The sequence below is a fragment of the Perca flavescens genome, chromosome 11, assembly GCF_004354835.1.
Source record: "Perca flavescens isolate YP-PL-M2 chromosome 11, PFLA_1.0, whole genome shotgun sequence".
NCBI lineage: Eukaryota > Metazoa > Chordata > Actinopteri > Perciformes > Percidae > Perca > Perca flavescens.
Genome location: NC_041341.1, coordinates 12,829,181 through 12,842,445, shown reverse-complemented (window position 1 = coordinate 12,842,445; position 13,265 = coordinate 12,829,181). Strand labels below are relative to the sequence as shown.

The 13,265-nt window shown below is 40.3% G+C and overlaps 1 protein-coding gene across 2 annotated transcripts in view; it reads right to left on the bottom strand.

Annotated features, from left to right (window-relative positions):
• sema5ba (sema domain, seven thrombospondin repeats (type 1 and type 1-like), transmembrane domain (TM) and short cytoplasmic domain, (semaphorin) 5Ba) overlaps nt 1–13,265 on the bottom strand; it is a 180,273-nt gene that overhangs the window by 93,827 nt on the left and 73,181 nt on the right. The gene's annotated exons all lie outside the window — the stretch shown is intronic.

Genomic DNA, 13,265 nt, shown 5'->3' with positions numbered 1-13,265 from the left:
GGCAAAGCAAACCTTGCTTGTTATGACCTCATAACAAGCAGATTCCAAAACGGCTCATCTGAGCTTTCCTTTTCTCAAAAGGTAGAGCAGGATACCCAGGGCTCAGTTTACACCTATCACCATTTCTAGCCACTGGGGGACCATAGGCAGGCTGGGGGAACTCATATTAATGTTATAAAACCTCATAAAGTGACATTTTCATGCCATGGGACCTTTAACAATTTTCGCCATTTTATTCATCACTAAATTCACATCTGAGAACATTTTAGGCGAGAAATGAACGGTTTATATTTCGAATATAGGCAGTCTTGCGAAAATCTTTGCCGAATTGACAATTTGCTCCAAAGTTTTCGGAGTTTTCGGAGCTCCATAAAATGACGCGGCCGCCAGCTTGCGCCTGCCGGGGCCGCTTGCTCGGCGCTCGGCCAGACACACTCGGAGACCCCGCTGTAAGACGGAGGTCTTTTAGACTGGTCCCGTAAATAAGAGGCTTTTATTTCGCTGTTTCGGATTGTTTGTGTAAATATCACAACACATGTGGTTAACTGTCTTTTCAGAGTTAAACTCAACAAACACACACACACACACAGCAGGCAGAGGAGAGATATACCATAGACTGTATATTATTAGTCTATGAGATACACCTGTTTCTTTTCGGGAGACTTGTTTAAATTATGCCATATGCTATAGCCTACATTATTTTGTAGTTAGTTCATATTTTTGGTATATTTGTTTTCTGATTTATTAGAAGTTGAGTTTCAGTCTTTATGATAAATGAACAGTTGTACATAAAGTGGTAACATGCTACATAACCTTTATAATTTGAATTTCTAATTTCCATCTCCCTGGGCATATACAGTGCACTACAATAATATAGAAATGATAATTCCACATAACACTAATAGGAACACATAGGACACACCAGTGCATATGCCTATTTATTTGTTTAATTTAAACTGACTTAAACTTATATGCTAATAATAGTAGGGATCGCGTTACACTCTTTTGAATAAGTAAGGGGTGTTTGAGCTAAACCATTAACAATCAAATTAAAGCTCAATTAGTTTTATTTTTCAATATTTTTGCAATAGTTGTAGCATTATGAGGATTTCTTGTTCGGAGATTGTTTTAATACAAAGTGGTTATATTGTTGTGGTTTTTATTTCTAGCTGGTATTTTGGAGACCTGCAGGTGGCCTATGTGCTGGGAGTGTTGAGCAATAACAGGAAGAACGCATCGTCTCAAACTGTTAACAGTGTTTTCTGTGCTTGTGAACTTGCGAGTTAATTCTTCCAAGAACAACCAGCAAGAACGTTCTCCCCAAGAACACAAGTCCGTAGTTTGCATTCTTGGTATTGAGAAACGCCCTCTGACTTTACCGTGGCTTTTTGTCACCACCCCCGGCTGCTGCCGCCTGCTCTCGTCCACTTTACAGGCGAGGCTCAGTTAATCTCGAACAAGCCTAGTGTGTGAGAATTTTTGCAATTTTCCATGCCCACTTCATGCAGGGCCAGGTGTGGTGAGGTGAGAAAGTAGGCAAGGTTTTAACCTCCCCCAAACTTCCTTTTATAATCCTTACACAGATACTTCCATCACTTTTCACGTGTATTAAAGAGTGCAATACCATGAATGCCTTCCAGGAGAGACTGTCGGAAAGCGTGCCACATTATCCCCATATTTTAACAATTATCAGATCACTCTCTATAACAGTAAGCTTTTCACCCCACCTTTAAGTGTGGCCATTTTGAGGAGCTATACTGTATGTAAGAAGTTGTAGTATAGTATAAGTTAGTTGGACAACTCATCGTAGGACCTAGATCATTTCAAGCAAACTCCAGCCTTAACCTACATTAAGTTTATAAAACCTCTAGATACTGTGATATTGGAAGCAAAAACTAAATTATAACAGCTGCCTTTAGGGTCAACAGGGTTTTAATGACATGTTAGAAACATATACAAAAACCACAACACAAATGTATAAATATGCAAATGTTAGTCAATATGATATAATTGTATACTGCATCTTGTACTTTTGATTGATGTGATAGGGAGTTTGGGCTATAGCACCTGGAAGAATTCTGATTGGTTACAATACTACACAGCAGAATACTAACTATGCATGCAAAGAACACATCTTTAAAAGGTGGAGTCTGCGATTCTGGAGAAAGATCATTGATATTTCAACTCAACACCCAAACAATTACACCCCTCCCGCCAGTGCTCCATTTTTTACCATCCCTCTCGCTCCCATTGCTCTCTTTATACATCCATGGCCTTTTTCCTGTCCTGTGCATGAACAAAGAAGTGTTATGTGGCTCAGTCTGAGCCACTTTGTTTGTTTCCCTTTTACAGAGCCAGGACTTTGTATGAACAACAGATTTTTTCTTCCAGCTAGCAGACCGTGAGGAAATATGTGCTGAATTTGACAAGAAGTGTATTGGATTAGAATCGCTGACTCCACCTTCAACAGGATAAGTATTTTATATCCAGTCCACTCTGTGTATGGAAATAAAATCAAAGTTGAAGAAGTTGGAAACCGCAATTACGGTGAGTAACAGTGACTTATTAAAGAACTTTGTCATGGGTGCTTCATTAACACTGTATGTATTGCTGTATATGTGTAAGTAAATGACGCCTTGAGGTCTTGTTTTCTCCCTCCCTTCCAAAGTTTTATCATGTGACCAAAAAGGAAAAAGCTCAAGGTGAAAGCAGAGAGATTAAACAACTGGAGAAATGTTGTGGCAAAAACAGAGAACAGGGCCAGGACTGTTGTCTAGAAAAAGTAGAAGGCCTCCCTCGCAGATAGAATGGGTGTGTAAATACATCTTTATGCATGTGTAGGAGTGACTACATGTAAGTGTGGGTGTACGCTATATCTCCGTTACCCGGTCACTGTTGTAAAAGTATCCTTTGACTTGAACGTATCATGCTAACACATATGTATATAGGTAATCAGCTTTTGGTATTTATTTATTTATTTTATTTTACCAGGCAGCATGGTGGCCCAATGGTTAGCACTATGGCCTCACAGCAAGGAGGTTCTGGGTTCAAATCCAGGTTGTTCCAGGGCCTTTCTGTGTAGAGTTTGCATGTTCTCCCCATGTTTGTGTGGGTTTCTCCCACCATCAAAAACATATACGAGGTTCTCCAGTCAGTACCCTTGATCAAGGTCCCCGGGTGCTGTGATTGGCTGCCCGCTGCTCCCTTGAGGGATGGGTTAAATCCAGAGAATGAATTTTGCTATGTGTATGTGACAATAAAGTACCTTTATATATTTTTTTTAATTCTACTTTTTTATATTATATGTTGTCATTTATTGTTGTTGTATGCATTGTAGTTCCAACAATACTATGTTGCTAATTTTAATAATTTCTTAAAATGCAAAAAGAAACAAAAAGAAGAAAAAAGTAGTAGGCAAGTTAATGCTAATCTCAGTGCAGTCTGTTGGGGTAAAATAAAGCCCACATCTAGCCAAACTCTAGCCCCAACCCCACGTTACACACTAAATATATTTTGGAAAAAATCCAGAAATAGAAAATGATGTCATTTAGATAAATGACAGACTGTTAAAGTGACTTATTCTCCCCATAAAACAAGACCATTAAAACAGAGCATATGACATGAACCATAAAATAAGAATGTGCAGTGGAGAAATAGATAACAAGAGAATTATGGGAATTATGCATATAGAAGCATTATGCACCTAATAGTAAAAACAGGAGTTGTTAGCGTTCAATTCAGATTTTAATGTGGAACATGAATCACTTGAAATTCAAACTGAGAAGTATTACGTGCATATAAACATGCCCCCACATCATGAATAACTCTTCAAAAGCTTGTAAAAATAATAATAGTGTTGTCGAATTTGATTCAGTAGCATGCAGGAGAGCTCGTGAACCATGAGCTTGTTTACTCTTAGAACGGCCTCCCTGACGGTGAGGGGTCTTTCATTGACTGACATTTATCCTCCTGCTCACAAGTGGTTTTATATGCACTGTTCACTCTTTCCCCTCATAACTGTCCAGCTGGGTGGTGGAGCAAAAAAGGGACAAAAAAGCAGGATGAATATGAAAGCCCCCTCCCTCATGGTTGACTCGCGAGCCCCAAGCTGGCCTTGATGAACGATTATAGCATTTTTTTTCCCCCTCTGCAATCGGTTGGCAGACGGATTAATGCGTTAGCCCGTGGCTGACAGAGGGATGAGGACACACAGACATAAATCATAACCTTTCTCCTTCCATCTTTTTAAACATTCGGCTTCTTCTCACACAACCAGCATGTGGGCAGAGTGAAGTGGCACCCCGACTGATCTGAGTCGCTATTGGAACGAGTCTGGATGAAAAGCAGTCAAAGCTGGAAAATGCCAACATTATGGGGAGACACACACACACACACACACACACACACACACACACACACACACACACACACACACACACACACACGATGGAATGTGAGATTCCCTCAAGTTTAGAAGGGGGCCATTTGATAAAGATCCAATCTTACCTTCATCTAATCCCTCGAAATTTGAGCCGCTGGGTTTGTCTGCCTGCTAGCCCATCAAACTTTCTCAATTTGAGCTTGGAGGATGGTGTCAGCCATTAAGGGCATGGTTCAAACTCAAATATAGAGAGATTTTGGTACTGAAAAGTACACATTTCACAGGTGTAATAAAATTGGCATATAACAGACCCTACTGAGACCAAGTGTGTACTTTTTGATTCACCTTAAAAGAAAAAAAGGTACAAAGTAGAATCTGACAGTTCAGGGTACCCATTTGAACTGGAGGAACACTTACAACTGTAGCACCCTGTTAGAGCAATCAGAGCAGTAATACAGGTGTTTTCAGTCAGTCCACCACTTTGCTCCAGACTGAACTGTCTCAAAAACTATTTGATTGCCATGACATTTTTTACAGACATTTCTGGTCCTCAGAGGAGGCATTCTAATAACTTTTGTGATTCTAGTGCCATCATAAAGTGCACATTTATGGTTTTGAGTAAAATGTCCCAACAACTATTGGATGAATTGCCATGAAATTGGTACGCACATTCTTGTCCCCTACAGGATGAAATGTAATAACTTTGGTGATTGTTTTCATCCAGCCCCATTGTCAGGTCAAACTTTCAATACAATACGGTTGCTAAATATTGTACAATACAATAGTTTTATAGTGTTTGTATATATCAGCAACATTTACTTATCATTTTTCAGCCATTTCTTTTGTGATGACTCTGTATGGGGAAAGTTCCCTCTAGATCCAAGTGCATCACAATATCTGTGGCCACTATGCCAAAAAACATCCCACAGACCAGTTTCTATTTATTTATTTTTAACCATGTTGCTCTACTTTTGACTGTATGTGTAAATAACAATAACATGAGTCAGGCAGTGCCTAAGCTCCCACTCTTCCAGTCCTCCAACATGACTATACATGATATCCAAGAATGCTTTCTGAATGAGTAAATGTTAGGAAATGGCTTTAAATCCATTTGGAAGTCGTGGTAGAACATTGTGGCCATGACTGGAAGAAAAGTGCACAACAAACCGCAGCAGAAGCTCAGATGACCTTTAAAACTGTCCAAAATTGTGCATTTCAGTAAACTCACTTTGTTTTTTTGCATCATCAGTCTGACAGCAAATATTCACATAATAACATCCGGCCCTAAATCATATGTTTTATCATTAGCATTATAATAAGCTATCTAGTTGAGTTCTCCCCTCAAGCATTGCACTGTTTAATGAGCTATGAATGACACATATTGTACTGAAGGTATCTGTCTATCATCATCTTCCTTCGGGGGAATACACAGGAACACAATGTCTTGTTAATGGGAAGAAGACTTGCTGAAAATAGGCAACATTAAAAATGGTTATCTTGAGGGCAAGGTGGTCGATCCAAAATTGTTAACGAAACACATGGAGACAGGCTGCCATCTGGCAGATGATTCTGTGGAAGAAGGATCACCTCCAGTGTCAATTAGCACATATACTGTATGATTGCACTCTGAATAAATTTAGCTAAATCGACAGCGATGCTCTCTCTTTCTGAGATTACTACTCACACATGAAATGTAACAAAAATAACAATTGTGGCTAAATAATGGCACAGGAATGAATCCATTCTGCAATATACATACAATATCTATTTACTGTAAGCACATTTTTTGTACAAATAAAGCTAAAGCAGCATTATAAATGCTACATTTCCCCACATGTTGTAGTGTTGTTTAGTACTGAAGGAGCAAAACTTTCCATGCAGTGCCAGATTCTTTCACACCTCAGCTTTATCTGGCCAAAATCCTTTGAAATGTGTTTTGTTTGGTCTTCTTCATATCACTCTCCGCCCTTCCTTGCGCTTTGTCTCCACCCCGCATTTCCGGTCACGTTCTTCACTATCTCTACTATTCTACCTTTCGATTTTCACTGTGGCTGCACTTGCAGAGGGTGATAGTTTGAGAGAATGCGTCAGTGGAGCACAACACTCTCTCTATCCCTCCGTCTTTTCAACCCCTCCACCGCTCCATCCTTCCCTCTCCCCTCCCACTTGACTGAACTCAGATAGGAGGGGTTACGGCCAGAGCTGAGAAAGAGCCCCGGGGAGACTGGGGACCGAGCAGCCACAGGAGGAATGGCGCTGGGCCAAGAGGCTAATAGCCCCTCAGTCAGCAACCGGTAAAGATTCTGTCTGCCACATAAAACCAACAGTGAACCAGCATTGAAAGCTGCTGACAATTTGTCAGAGTCAAATGCATTGGTAGTTGTGTTGTAAAACTGACAGAAATGTACGCAATATTCTCAGAAAAAGAGTATGACAGAGAGCCCAAAATAGGGGTGATATCACAAGATTCTTACATGCCACTTGTTCAATTGCTGGCTTCATCTGTCAGAGTAATGACCTCTTCAAACATTCAAACATGGGTATCTGTTGCCAAAATGTCAAGCAATGGCTTTATTCAAACATGACAGAACTGTCATGTTATAACTGTTGGATAGTGCCTCAATGTTTACTCGCTATTTGGCACCTGGTGCGTAAAAGGGAGCAGTGGGGCTCCTGGAGAAGAGCTGTGAGTTAGAAAAATAATGATAGCAATGATGAATAGTGAGTTCTCTAACAGGCTGTATCAGTGATGGATTTTAAAACTTATTTTGCAGGTAAATTGCTGTGTACGTGGCTTAATTAATGACCACCGTGAGCGCAATGATTCCATGATTTTTACTAGCCTAGCAACCCTGTAGATAAAGCTCTGAAGAGGGCACACGGCTGCAGATATGTTAGCTCATGGAATAAAAAAGCCTAAACTGCATATGCATCATTCTAAAAGGTTACTGCTTTCTTTAGTTATACTTGTTTTTTGCTTCCTAGTTCAGTCTGACAGTCTTTAACTTGTATTTGCTCACATTCTGTTTTTAACACTGTAAGGAGTTGGCATGAATTAAGTTGAAAATGTAGTGAGACTTTCTGTAGGTTTTACTCTTTGGCTCAAAACATGAGTTATTCAACAAAAACACATTTTTACTGACTGACTTTAAAATCAGCTCATACTTATAGTACTTAAGTTATTAAATGGATTCTATTTTTGTGCATGAGAAAGGATACATAGCTAAATGTATTATAGTGAGTTTAGGAAGGCAGAACAACACGTATATTTTATGCCTTTCACTTCACTGCCAGGAAATGCCATAATTTATCCTCTATGGACACCTGCAATTCTGCCGGAGATATTATGCCTGAAAAGAGTAAGTCGTGCTGATTCCAGTAGTATTTGAAAAGAAAAGAGCATGAGAAAGGGTTAAGATAACAGCATTACATTTAGGGAAAATTCAAGGAAATGTTACCAGGTCTGACCTAGTAAATTTGTGGCCTTGATTTTTGTGAAAAAGTCACTCTGGGAATGTAAAATTGCCAATGCATTTCCATAATGAGGCACACGTCTGAAAGTGGCTTATCTAAGGAGACAACATGGACACAGAAGAGCAAAGAGAGCAATTTTCCTGCTGCCTTACTTTTCCGTTGAAGTGGCAATAAAGCCTTTAAACGTTTTCTATTCTATGATCGTCTTCGCTATCTCTCGGGCCAGCATCATATATCCTAACGTACCATCAGCGAGTGAGAGGCTGGCCCCAGCAGCATGCTAAACTTAGCTCCATTCAGATGTCTGATGGATGGCTGCAAACACACCACAGCTCTGATAGCACCACTCCAATCAGCCCATTGTAATCATGAACAAGAAGGGAAACAGGGTGGCAAAGTAAAACCAGAATGTAAAGAAAATCATGGAGAATACTTTTTCTTTTAAGTGAACATTTATGTCTTACAGGGGCATCACTCTTGTGCTGCTCAAGAGCCCTTCACATGGCGACATGACGGCTAAACGACAGCGCCATTACCCAAATGATGAAAGAGATAGAAGGACTCGAACACAGTGTGCGATACATTTTTCTGCCTATTATAGGAGCATAAAAAGCGCAGGCTGAGAGAGAAAAGGTGATGGAGAGATGAAGAGAAAAAGGAAGGAGGAAGGCAGAAAGAGAATATAAGACGAGGCGCATGGAGAGGAGAACAAATGAGAGGAGTGGAGATAAGATGGGTAGAGAGAATAGTTCAGTCAGGCAGGTCACCAGAGAGGGTATAAAAAGCAAATGGAAAAGACAAGGTTTTCAAGGAATTGAACAGGAAATGAACAACAACGCTGGCGGTTTCTATTCTCCTTTGTCTCTCTTCAGAGTGATCTGAGCAGAGCAGATGACCCAGGCTGGAAAGCAATCTAATCCATCAGACAACTCCTCCTCTTCTCTGTGAAGGAGGTAGTGAAACCCGAGCCAAAGGTGTTATTATCAACAATCACTTTCCTACACACACACTCCCTTATTAAACATCTTGTTGCCTTGATGGATATTGCTGCACTGGGTGTGATGAAGGAGCAGAGTTTATCTATTTCTCTGACCCCTTTACACATACTCCAAAACCAGTTCTCTGGGCCCCGTAACATAATGCACAGCCGACTCCATAATTCCTCAAACAGACTCCATATCTAGATTCAGAACGTTCCACTTGCTGCCCCTCATGCCCTATCAGACCCACATTCTTGTGCCGCGAGCCAGTATCATCTATCTACATCATGAGCTGGCAACTCATACACTGTGTGCCTGTGGGTGGAGGTTACGTGATTCCAATGCTGTATTCCTGCATGGCATCCGTGGTGTGGTTGGCATAAAACACTGGCACGTCTTTTGGAACAGCAGACATACAAACATACAGCGTGCAGTGTTTGGGGTGTCTTCAAGCAGATTGGTAAAATTCTATGCTGTCAAAGTAAAGCGGCTGGAGAGGTTTGTGCTTGACATGGTGGATGTCTTTCTCTAATGTTTTGTTACAGTGTGGGTGAAAAATCTTACTCTTTATGCAAGATGATTTTCCAAAACAATGATTTGTCTTAGTATTAGACTTGTGATGGACATCTTAAAACATTTAATAAAAAGTTTTTTAAAAAACATAAATGAAGGTGAACTTTCAGTTGAAAACATCCATCCATCATGGTTTACAGTTTAAAGACTGATTGATAGTACAATCCGAAAATAAAAACTAAGATATACGGTAATAAAGTTTCACTTAAAGAAAGTAAAGTACATCTTTTCAACACAGGCCTTGGAGAGATTCAGGATTAATCGTCTGTCCACGGACCCTTAACAGCTGGTGTACTAGTGATAGATGTATCAATGAATTTGTCCCAACACCTGACAAATTCAGGTGGGTGTCCATGGAGCCAAAAGAGGAAATGCTTAAAGCCATAGGACGGAGCCGGGCTTTATGCTGATAGCATGCTCCAGTGGAGGTAGCGACTCAGGGGGCAGAGAGACACTAACTGATCTCCTCACCCAGGATTAAATATCCCTGCATCACACACACAGAGACACTAACTGCCGAAACAAAAACACCATTTAGATAGGCAGTCAAACACAAAAACAATTACATGTAATTATAGGACCATACACTTGTATACTTTGGTACACACACTGCATGCCCATTGTAAAAATCTTCTCAGCTGGCTCCCTGCTCTCCTTCAGGTGATTGAGGTGGTGCTTCAACAAGCTGCTATAAAACGCTCATCAATCACAGAGGCTAATCTCAGGTTCTCACTGACACTTTCATTGTGCAGGCCTTTTCTATACGGCTGCCTCCACATAATGCCCTGCTCTGCCTGCTTAGACAGGCCTGCAGCTCCCTGCCATGAGGGCCATTCTCAAGTGGCACGCCTTTGAAGTAAAGCACCGGTGGAGCTCGGGCTAATCTGGACATCTGGAGGCCTGGTGGGTGAAGCAGGACAGAAGCAAATACTCAGCATACGTGTGACCTCAGCTCAGTTTTGTGGGGAATGATGATAGCCAATAACATTCACTAGTTCTATGGATAGAAAATGCAATACAAAGAAGCTATTACACAGAAGGTGCAGCAAAAGGACCACTTTCAGATTCATCAGCCAGAGTTCAGACCTACAACATGGCTGAGTTGACCATAGAGCACAGGGGGAGGCTTGGAAGGGAGCAAACTGTAGTTAAACAAAAAAATAAAACTTGAGGTAATGTCTGCAATATTTCTAATCACAAGAAACCCTTCTGGCCATCTTTTCGATTTTTATGTTTCTGTCCTCGAGCCCCACCAGCAATTTTGTGGTGCTCCAATCTTAGTCACCACTCTTGGCAGAAGGAACACAAACAGCCCTATTCAAAAATAAACAGAGCAATCTAGTGCGTGTTTACCTTTCATTCTGCCATATCTATCTGTGATTCGGTGCCCCAAACTGTTCTGTTCCATTTCACGCCGTGAGGAAGACCTTGTTTCTTGGCCCACTGTACAGATGAACGGGCTAGATAGTGAGCGTTGTTATTCTACACAATCAATTCTATTTTGTACCCTCTTGCTTTCTGTTTTTCTTTTTAGCTGCATGCTGAATGCTAAACTATGACGTTTTATTGCAACTGGCACAGGTTTATGAAAACAGTTTATTTTGTTCCTGTGAAAAGTGGCATGTACTGTATATGTTTCTGTACATAACCATTTGCCTCACTGGGGACAAATAAAGTTATTGATTACAGCGTCACATTCAACGGTTTTAAAATCTCTAAGGCATGTATAGACAAAGAACTGTCCCCTTTAAGATACATGATAGCAATTATTTCCTGCATTAAAACCCATTCAAACCACAAAACATACACACGTCACTTCATTGCCTCTGAAGAGGTGATGAGAGATTTTTAACCACAACAGCAATCAAGGTTTAAGGGAGATCCCATTCTCGCTTATCCTTACAATTGTGTCACTCTGTAATGTTGAATGTATTCTGTGGCTTATTTTTTATATTAACTCCATAACTTCTGCTTCCACGTCAGTTACTGATCACCTAGATTTTAACTTCCAGAGAACATTGTGGCAACCCTCAGAAAATGGATGTGCTTCTGGGTTTAGATGTAAATGTGGAACGTGACCAGTGGAGAAGCTGAGCCCCTTCTGGCTTCATTATATTATCTTTCACTCAAGGTACGGTTAAAGACGAATGTCTTCCTCCCTATTGATTGTTCAGCGTTGGTTGATTGGCTCTAGAAAGAAGCCCTGAGACCAAAATCCGACATTTACTATTGATTATCTTTTTGACTGTTGAAAAGTTTCAGATACAAACCATTTTTTCCTTGATGTGAGGTCATAAGGGTATCACAACATTAAAGAATTCTGGCTTATTTAAACTTGGTTCTTATTTTCATATAACAATGTACTCCCCAAAGTAACTGCAGAGATCTGGTAACACAGTAATATTGCTGTTAACTAGGGCTGCAACAACGAATCGATAAAATCAAGAAGATTCGATTACTAAAAAAGTTGGCAGAGAATTTAATTATCGATTCGTTGTGTCGTGCAACTATTAGGCAACCTAGTCGCGGAGATAAAAAAAAAATTAGTTGAGTGCAGAGAGGAGCAGAGAGGAGCAGCGCGGAGCGAAAGAAAAGAAAACAGAGCAGAGCGGGGGTAAAGGAAATACGGAGAGAGACCGGAGAGACCCGTAACGTTGTTCTGAAACACTCGACAGAGGCAGAGAAATCAGTACGACCCAAGTCATCCAAGGTGTGGGAGCATTTCACACTAAATAAATCAAAAACGTGTTAATTGCAAGATAAGCAAAAGCGACACGGCATGGCACGGGCGCACCACGGTGATGAGTCAGCACCTAAAACGTAAACATGTTGGAGTCCTTGATGAGGAGGAAGGGAGTTCAACAGCAGGGTAAAGTCACTACACTATCCTACTTCTGTTCCGGTCTGAAGTGAGGAACGTACCGTCCCTCCAGTAGCTCTTCTGGTGCTGCTGTTTACTCGTTATCCAGCTGACTAGCATGACAAGCTAGCGTTAGCTCGGTAATAACAGTAATAAAGCAGGGGTGGTATACTTTACAAGACTAAAGACACGGTTTTATTCACTCGCCTTTTTTGGCCCATTCATTTTTCAATCTGTTGTCATGTATATATTATGTGCTTTGTCCCATATCAGTTATTGTTGACAAATATATTAGTGTGTGGTGTATAAACGAACTTAACTTGCACTTACTACAATGATGGTAATAATTTAATGAATAAGTGTGTGTGTGTGTCTGTGTGTCTTGTCTGTATCTGTTACTTACCTTTACACAACTATTAACTAAAACAACAAGTATGTATGTATTGAGTTGATGTAAATTAATGCTTTTTTTTTATCCGATTCATCGATTAATTGAAAAAATAATCGACAGATTAATCGATTATTAAAATAATAGTTAGTTGCAGCCCTACTGTTAACAGCCAACAGTTAATCCAAATCCATGCACTTCCATGCATAACCAGGTTAAAATTTCCAGATTAGAAATCCAGTTACTGTAATTAGTGTTAGGTATTAAAGAAACCTGGTTAACTCAGCTAGATTTCTCCACCATGTGTACATAGATTTCTAACAGGCTTTTTACAGCACATGTACATGGCAGACAAAGGACTGCAATTGCAGCAGTATGGGATTAAAGTCAACATCATTACTCAGAGCAGTGGGTCCCTATATCCAAATAATTAAATCCAAAGTCCGACTAGAACTGCAACTAAAATAAAGAATAGCAGCTCCTTACAATCTGAATAAATTCAGTGGTATGTGTTAAGAACTGTGCAGGGTAATAAATCTAAAGCTATTATTCAACTGTATCGAAGATAAGAGGGAAATCTGATTACTGGCAAGCTGTATGTAAATGCAG